An 8896-nucleotide genomic window follows, 5' to 3' on the forward strand; every position below is an offset into this window, starting at 1 on the left:
CAATTTTGCGCGTGCGCGTCCGTCCGCGCATTTTCGCGCGCACAGCGCGTCAGTAACATGAAAATGCACATTTTTTGACTGATCTGGATTCCTGATACTTTGAGTAACAATATCCAGTGATTTCTGATCGATTTTGACAAATAACAAAGCAATGCACTGGCGTCAAAGTTGAAATTTCGCGTGCGCATCTATGTGCAAATATAGTGAAAAAACATGTCTTTGTTTATTTCGCCATAGCTCTTTAAAACGTCAGGTGACCCTATGTTTTTATTGCATATTACAAAAGCATATGAATTGAAAATAACGTTTCAAGTATCATTATTTCCATAATTACAATATGACGTCATCATATCGTCATCTGAAATCAAAAAAGTGGAATTAATTTTTTTAAGGTACTGTTTCTGACATTCATTTGCTCGTATCTCTGTTGTTTAAGCTCAATATTATCCCAAATTCAGATATGTTGTACTTTGAACATTTGCCTTTTAAGTCCATGTCATGCTTTTGATATTTGATGACGTCATCATACCTTAAATTGTGATTAAAGGTAAAGACGCAAAATCGGACAAGTTTACGTGTATTGTCTATGGGAGGTGATTTTTTTTAAAAGCATCAATTGACTTAACAACGTTTAAGCACCTTTATCTCAGCTGATTTTGCTTCATTTCCTCTGAAACTTTAATATGCTGTAGCTGAGACAATAAGCTGCAGTAATCATGCATTTTATTCTTTGAAATCTCCTCATCAGATTGTTCACATACATTAGTTTACGTTCCCCATATTTTCTCGTCGAGACGTATGGCCGAGTGGTTAAAGGCGCCGTCTCAGAGACGTGAGATTGCGGGTTCGAACCCCACAAGATCACGAAACATTTTTTTTTTTTTTTTACTTTTTTTTCTTCAATTTTGTATTACATATTCGTCCATGTAGAAATCACGTTCGTATATAAACGCACCTATACACACACAGACACACACACACGCCATATCCCTCTTTTTTGTGTGTTGGAGACCACATTGCTTCGACTGCAGCAACATTTTGCAGGTTGACTTTGTCAAACCGATCATAGTATGTAATGACGACGACTGAGGTGTTGTACTTTGAACAATTGTCTTTCAAGACGATGTCATTGTTTTGTAATTTGATGACGTCATTACACTGAAAATTGTGATTAAAGGCAAGGTATCAAAACCAGCCGATTATAGGTTTTATGTCTGCGGGACGTATTTTTCCCAAGTTGCCAGAAATGGCATAGTGACCTCAGTCGTTACAGGGCCGCTTCTCCGTCTAGCAATGCAATAGATGTTCACCAGGCCACGTTAGTTGAGTGGGCATTGACTTTCCCCCTGTTATATCTATACATTGTTTTGTTTTTTTTTTGTCTTACCATTTCCGTGGATGACCCATGGCCGAGTGGTTACAGAAACGGTTTCGCATGCACGCTCAATATAACTTCAAGGTGCCTATATCACATTCTTTTCTTTGTCGATCACAGATGACCGTCATCTGATGACCACAAGCGTATCACCTAACTCGTCCTCAATGTGACGAGTTTTCATGTCTCGTTTTTTAGGTGATACGCTATCAGCGTATCACCTATTGTGATTGTCAAAATCTCTCTTTATTAGGTGATACGCTATCAGCGTATCACCTATTGTGATTGTCAAAATTTCTCTTTTTAGGTGATACGCTTTTAGCGTATCACCTATTGTGATTGTCAAAATCTGTCTTTTTAGGTGATACGCTATCAGCGTATCACCTATTGTGATTGTCAAAATCTCTCTTTATTTCTTTTTATTCTTCTTTCTTTCTGGACAATTTTGTGTCATCAATATCTCAAGAATGACATTACGGAATAACATGACATTTTCAGGGAACATGTCTCATGACAAAATCTAGCCACAATAAGGTTTTCATGACAGTAACATATCTATGACGTCATCTAGGCGCCATTTTGTGATTTTCGGACCATGTTACATGATCGATCATAACTTCATAACTAAAGGTCATTTCTGTATCATTTTCTGTGGACATTAAGTTTAGGTCACGCTCTATCTTACATGTTAATGCTAATTACCTAGGACATCATTACGCGCGCGTACGCGCGCATCAAACTTTTAAAAGGCTCAAAACAACTTTCCAATGGGAAATCTCGAAGTTTCAGACAATTTTAAGCGTTCCGCGCGTAGGCGTCCGTCCGCGCATTTTCGCGCGCAGTGCGCGTAAGCAACATGAAAATGCAATTGTTTTGACAGATTTGGATTCCTGATACATTAAGTAACAATATCCAATGATTTCCGATCAATTTTGACTTATAACAAAGGAATGCGCTGGCGTCAAAGTTGAAATTTCGTGTGCGCGTCTATGTGCAAATATAGCGAAAAACATGTCTTTGTTTATTTCGCCATAGCTCTTTAAAACGCAGGGTGACCCTATGTTTTTATTGCATATTACAAAAGCATATGAATTGGAAATAACATTTCAAGCATCAATATTTCCCGAAATACATTATGACGTCATCATATCATCATCTGAAATCAAAAAAGTGGAATTAATTTTTTTGAGGTACTGTTTCTGACATTCATTTGCTCGTATCTCTCTTGTTTAAGCTCAATATTATCCCAAATTCAGATATGTTTTACTTTGAACATTTGCCTTTCAAGTCCATGTCATGGTTTTGAAATTTGATGACATCATCATACCTTAAATTGTGATTAAAGGTAAAGACTCAAAATCGGACAAATTTACGTGTATTGTCTATGGGAGGTGATTTTTTTTTAGACCATGCATTGACTTGACAACGTTTAAGCACCTTTATCTCAGCTGATTTTGCTCCATTTCCTCTGAAACTTATGTATGTTGTAGCTCAGACAATAAGCTGCAGTCATCATGCATTTTATATTTTAAAATCTCCTCATGAGGTCGACAATTTTGTAGTTAAAAACTGAAAATGAGAATGCAATCTGTACGGAACGATTGGCGATCGTTGTTTGCAACTCTATATTGGTCGAATCCACGCGGCCACTTGTGGGAAGTTGAATAGCGCCATCTCCGTCAACAGTCACGATTGTATAATTAAAAATTTAAGTTTCGCAAACGATCTTCAGGACAGCCATTTGGCGTAATCGCTTAGCGCGCTGGGTGTTCATAACGCCATACGGGAAGGCGAGAAGTTCGACTCCCGCAGGACTTTTCCCTTTTTTTCTTTTTTTTTTCGGCTGTTCAGCTTTACTCGATGTCATTTATCGTATTATTTTATCAAGTATACGTAAGCCGTGAACACGGCTGCTCTATTTCCCTTAATTGTTTTGTATTGGAGTTTGGAGATTGGGTTTGCTTCATTAATTTTGTCACACTTAAAGTAGAAATTCAAAGAGCACGAAACACAAATTTGATAAGAAAATATTGAATTTGAACATCTGTTCTAGGTGTACACAAAATATCGAGAGAAAAGAACAATCCCAACTATTTTTTATTAATTATTGAAATCGGACGAAAAAGTGAACCCGAAATGCCCCGATGAACGGTCTGCCGATACCCCTTCCCGATGACGTCACGCACTGGATTCTTACTCTGAAAGTACACGTTCGCTCCATAGACTACTACCGTGAATTGTTTTCAGTGTTGTGTTTAGGAGCCTAGCAAGTCCAATTATTTAGTTTATTAGCAGTTTTCTTGCATGTGTCCTTGTAGTTCACAGTTTTTCCTTACATTTCATCCTCATAAAGTATGAAATTTGTGAATGCTAGCGGCGCATAAAAGAGATTTCTTTCAGACGTTTTTGTCCGCATTTCGGTTCCGTGCCTTCAAAAAGTAGATCCGGTCACAGCAAGCTGGATGGTACGTCTCGCTCTCAGCTGGTCTGCATCGGCTGTTCATGCACTGTGCTGGTGTGTGGTTCGCACTGCTTTGTGTGTATTTGCGTGTGTGTGAATATATTAGTGTTCGTGCTCTGATTTCTTCCTCGGTCTAGTGAGAGCTGTGCGTAAACACGTGTGTGTATGGAAACATTTACTATTGTACGTACTTCGAACATGTGCGCCAGCTCCATGCCCCCTCGACGTTCGACGCAAGATTCCTGCAGCTGATCACTCGCTCTCTATGCATGTTTTTGTTTGTAATAATAATGGATGAACATAAACTCAATACTGTACGAGTAATGTTCGCCACACGTAATCTGTGTATTTCGTATACTGTTCTACGAAGCGAATGGCTACTACTTACAGAGGTGGAAGAATGAGCCGTGAGGAAGTACTTCTTTTTCCACATTTTTGTCTAAACCGCCGCCGTCATTCATCGTACATACTGATCGTCGAGACTCTAAATCGTACTGAGCCGTATGTTATACTGTTTTTCATTTTTTTTTTTTTTTTACGTCAAGGCAGACATCAGACATTTACTTTACCATCAAACGCAGCTGAATGTTACTGTTATTCATTTCGAAATGTTATAGCAAATATCCGACATTTATTTTAGCATCATATGGAGCAGAATGTTGCTGCTATTCACTTCCAAACGTAAAAGCAATCATCTGACATTTATTTTGGCATCTTCTGGAGCCGAATGTTATTCCTATTTACTTTCGAAAGTTAAAGCAAACATCCGACATTTATTTAATCATCGTATGGAGGTGAAAATTATTGTTATTCATTTTCGAACGTCAAAGGGATCATTCGACATTTATTTTAGCATCTTCCGGAGCTGATATTATTGCTATTTACTTTCGAATGTAAAAGCAATCATCCGGCATTTATTTTATCATCGTACGGAGTTGAATACTATGGTTATTCATTTCCAAACGTCAAAGCAAACATCAAACATTAATAACTATTTTACCATCGAACGCAGCTAAACATTACTGTTATTCATTTCGAAATCTTAAAAACACCCGACAGTTATTTTAGCATGGTATGGAGCAGAATATTACTGCTATTCACTTCCGAACGTAAAAGCAATCATCTGACATTTATTTTAGCATCTTCCGGAGCCGAATGTTATTGCTATTTGCTTTCGAAAGTAAACACAAACATCCGACATTTATCTAATCATCGTACGGAGTTGAATATCATTGTCATTCATTTCCGAACGTTACAAGGGATCATTCGGCATTTACTTTTAGCATCTTCCTGAGCCGAATGTTATCCTTATTCATTTCCGAACGCAAAATCAAATATCTGACATTAATTTTTGCATCGTAAGGAGCTGAATCTTACCGATATTCATTTCCAATTATTTTAGCATCTTACGGAGCCGATTGTTACCGCTGTTCATTTCCAACAGTAAAAGCAAACATCCGACTTTTTTGGTGGCCCGATCGGGCCACCAAAATCTTCATTATTTTCTGAAATATTGTCGGCCCGACGTACGTTTTTTGGTGGCCCTGGGCCACCGGGCCACAGTTAGTGTCGAGCCCTGTCTAATGAATGTAGATGATCGCAAGTGTAACAATGAAATGTGATTCGTCCCCCCCCCCCCCCCAAAAAAAAAAAAAAAAAAAAAAAAATGTTTGTGATTCCATAGCTGCGTTTATCCGGACATGAATCTAAAAAAGGAATTACAAAACCTCTTTATTATTATCATTATTATTATTGACGAACCATCAGAAAATCAAAGCTAATCTTACGTTCAGATTAACATTTTTTTTTTTCTTTTTTCATTGTCGAATTAGCAAACCTTCAGAGTATCAACTCTCGAGCTAGCTGGTTTCATTTTCGGATAAACGAACTTTCACAGTAACGTGCAAATATTATTTTTTTAGTCGGGCATAAAGAAATGTTCAGAAAACGTGTATAGACGGGTGGTAAAAAAAGGAGAAAAAATAGGTTTGAATTTTAGTTTGGCATCGCGTCTCTTTACGTGGTGCTCGTTATTCCGAAAAAGAATAAGATTCACTATCCCGATGCTAGTTATTTCGAAACACGCATATTGCATGTGCGGATGTTGGTTAATCCGACAAATTTGATTATGGCTTGTTTAATTTGATTTGTGGTTCGAAAAGTTCGTTTATCTGAAATTGAATTACGCGGCAAGAAATTTATACTTATTTCGTTTTTGGATAAACGAACATTCAGAATATGGAATGTTTTTGAGTGACTAGACTTCGAAATAACGAAACTTAATTTTCATCTTTTTCTCTTTTCGAGTTAAGAACCCTTTGTTTCAGTTTTTGGATAATTGAACCCTCTGGAGTGACGATCTTTTAAAGTAACGACCAGTAACCTTTCTTCCCCCCCCCCTCTCTCTCTCTCTCTCTCATAAGTTTATGTCGTAGTTTGACATCTTTAATTTTTTGTTTGTCCGGTATTCATTATTCTTAAAATAATGAAAAAAGAAGAAGACATGAGATACATTTGTACGTATTCTATAATTCGTTATTCCAAATCTGAAACACGCAAAATCCCTGTGCCAATGTTTTTCTTCCGAAAATATGAGGGTTTGTTAATCCAAACATTTGTAGCATTATTCTGAAGTTTGGTTAATGTGAAAATGGGGAAAAGGCTTGTTAATCTGAAAACGAATTGAATTTGTTCCCAGATTAAATTTCTTATTTCTTAAGTTTTAGATTAGCGAACCTTTGGAATAAACAACTTTTAGAGTAACAATCAGCAACATGTTTTCTCTTTTTTTCATAACTCAGAATAGAAATAATGTACAAAATGGAGAAGTATTTTAAAGCAGGAAAATAAGGCATTTCAAGTTTAACACTGTTTATTTATTTCATTTTTCTTTATCGGTAAGTACAAACAATTACAAGAAATAGAAAAGGAAATAGAGAGAAATAGAAAGAGAGAGAGAGGGGGAGAGATAGCCCTATTTTAGGCAAATTAAATGAGAGAAATAAAGAATCATTATTACGTTTGTCATCCTGGCTGGGTCTTCGACTTGTCAAACATTTTCCCTGTTCATTCCTCCAGGCCCCAGACTGTTCATGACCGCCAAGAATGCGCCAGTACGCGCGGTTTCTTTTTTGTCAAATGGTCTCTCTCCTCTACCCCCCATCCCCAAGTCAGGCACCTTGCCGTCGTGGAATTTTTTATTGTTTCTTGGTAAACTTGGTGTTCACTTTTGACTGTGCGTGCACTGTGCTCGGTATCCACATGGAGCACGCACAACCAGTGACTACCCGACTCACCTGTAGGCAGCTAACGGCGAGCAGAAAATGGCAGTTTTTTTTTTCTGCTACCGCTATTTTCTACTGCCAAAATAGGCTAATACATCGTATTGGAATAAAAACTTTGTTTGATATCGATGAGCGTTGATGTGGCATCGCAATGCAATACCCGGACTTCTTCAAGTAAGTCAGTGTTCGACAGTTGTTGAAATCGTGACATCGCTATGACAGTTGTTAGTTTTGGGCTTGCGTGTGCATGATTTCATGCCAGGGTTTGTTGAAGGGAAAATGTGGAGAAAGAAGGTGGCTTCAAAATTATTTGCCTGCCCGATTCGGGCAAGCATTTTTCTCCTTGTTCAGAACACATGTAGGACTTTTATTTTCACTTGCCCGAGCAATCGGGAAGTGCTTATGTCCGCCCTGCTATTAGACCTTGCTAGCCTAGTAATAAGTATTGTACCTCCTTGGTCTGACCGGTTTGAGGTCAGCAACTAGTCAGGCGCAATGGCGTGATAGCTATCATAGCAGATGTCATTTACGGAAGTTTTACGAGCGTGTGCACACTGGTGAAGCAGTGATGTAATTACTTGCGAAAACACCGAACCTTGTCGATGTCGAAGATTCCACTCCTTCTCTTCCCACCTCCCTGGTTAGAAACTCGTGTAGTCGTACAGTATTACAGTACATCGTATCGGGCGCGAACGTAAACAAACACACGTGGTTATGCAATTGTTCCTACGCCAATGAAAGTACTTCCATGACTTGGCTAATCACGTAACAGGCCAGGCACGCAGGCAGTGAGGATGGTGGTGCGGCGAGCGGCTACAATGCGGATCGGAGCAGTAGAGCCACTTCACCGCGGATTAATACAAGTACATACTGCATGCGAGCAATCGCGAGCTACGAGACTGGGCTGCACAAGTTGTTATCTCGATCCTCGTTTTAAAATCTCTCCTATTTTGATATTTCGCCATTTTTCGTAAGTCTGCTTGTTATTGTCAACATCACCATGTCTTAGATTATCAATCCTGTCATGGGCATCCTCATGATTTCCAATTAAACGCTTCATGTGACCAGCGAAACTTGAACGTGCTAACATTACAAACGTAAGAAAAATAAGATTACCTAAGTAGCTTGAATTTCTGAATAATGACAAAAATATCTGTAAGAATTACAAAAAATCGAGAGAGAAATGTTTCTTCATTACTATTAAACCATGAAAAGTTATATTTCGTTCAATTCGACTTTTACATAAGGAAATGAAATGCAAAAGAATCAGGTTGTACCTCCGTTAACATTGTACACACATTCACCGGGCAGAGTCCGCAAATCCAGTGCGTGACGTCAGGCGAAACGGGCATCTTTCCTGACGAATTGGCCCTTATCAGGCTCCAGAAAACCGCAGTTTTTCGTGAGCGTTTACTTCTTTCTAGCAACGCGAAAGCGAGGTAACAAAATTCCATTGCCTTCTATGTCTTCTGAGCTTTCTACTGATGCCTAAATTGCAGAATTTAATGATCTCTTTGAATGTCTACTTTAATGTTGTAAATTGCCCCTTGTTACAGTGTCCCGCTTGCCACCTTTCGTTTGCTCTTTCCTTTTCTCTTCACTGGTTATTGTTATATTGTAACAGGATAGGTAGGAACATGTACGTTTAGATAACTGGCAGGAATGGGAGCTGAATTGATTAATTCTAGTCCAGGTGTATGGCGCCTCGCTCATATCTTTGAAATTCCAGGTTGTTATTGTTTGACCCAATTACGGAATTGTAGACAGGTTTTATGT

Source organism: Diadema setosum, chromosome 8, assembly GCF_964275005.1.
Source record: "Diadema setosum chromosome 8, eeDiaSeto1, whole genome shotgun sequence".
Lineage (NCBI taxonomy): Eukaryota > Metazoa > Echinodermata > Echinoidea > Diadematoida > Diadematidae > Diadema > Diadema setosum.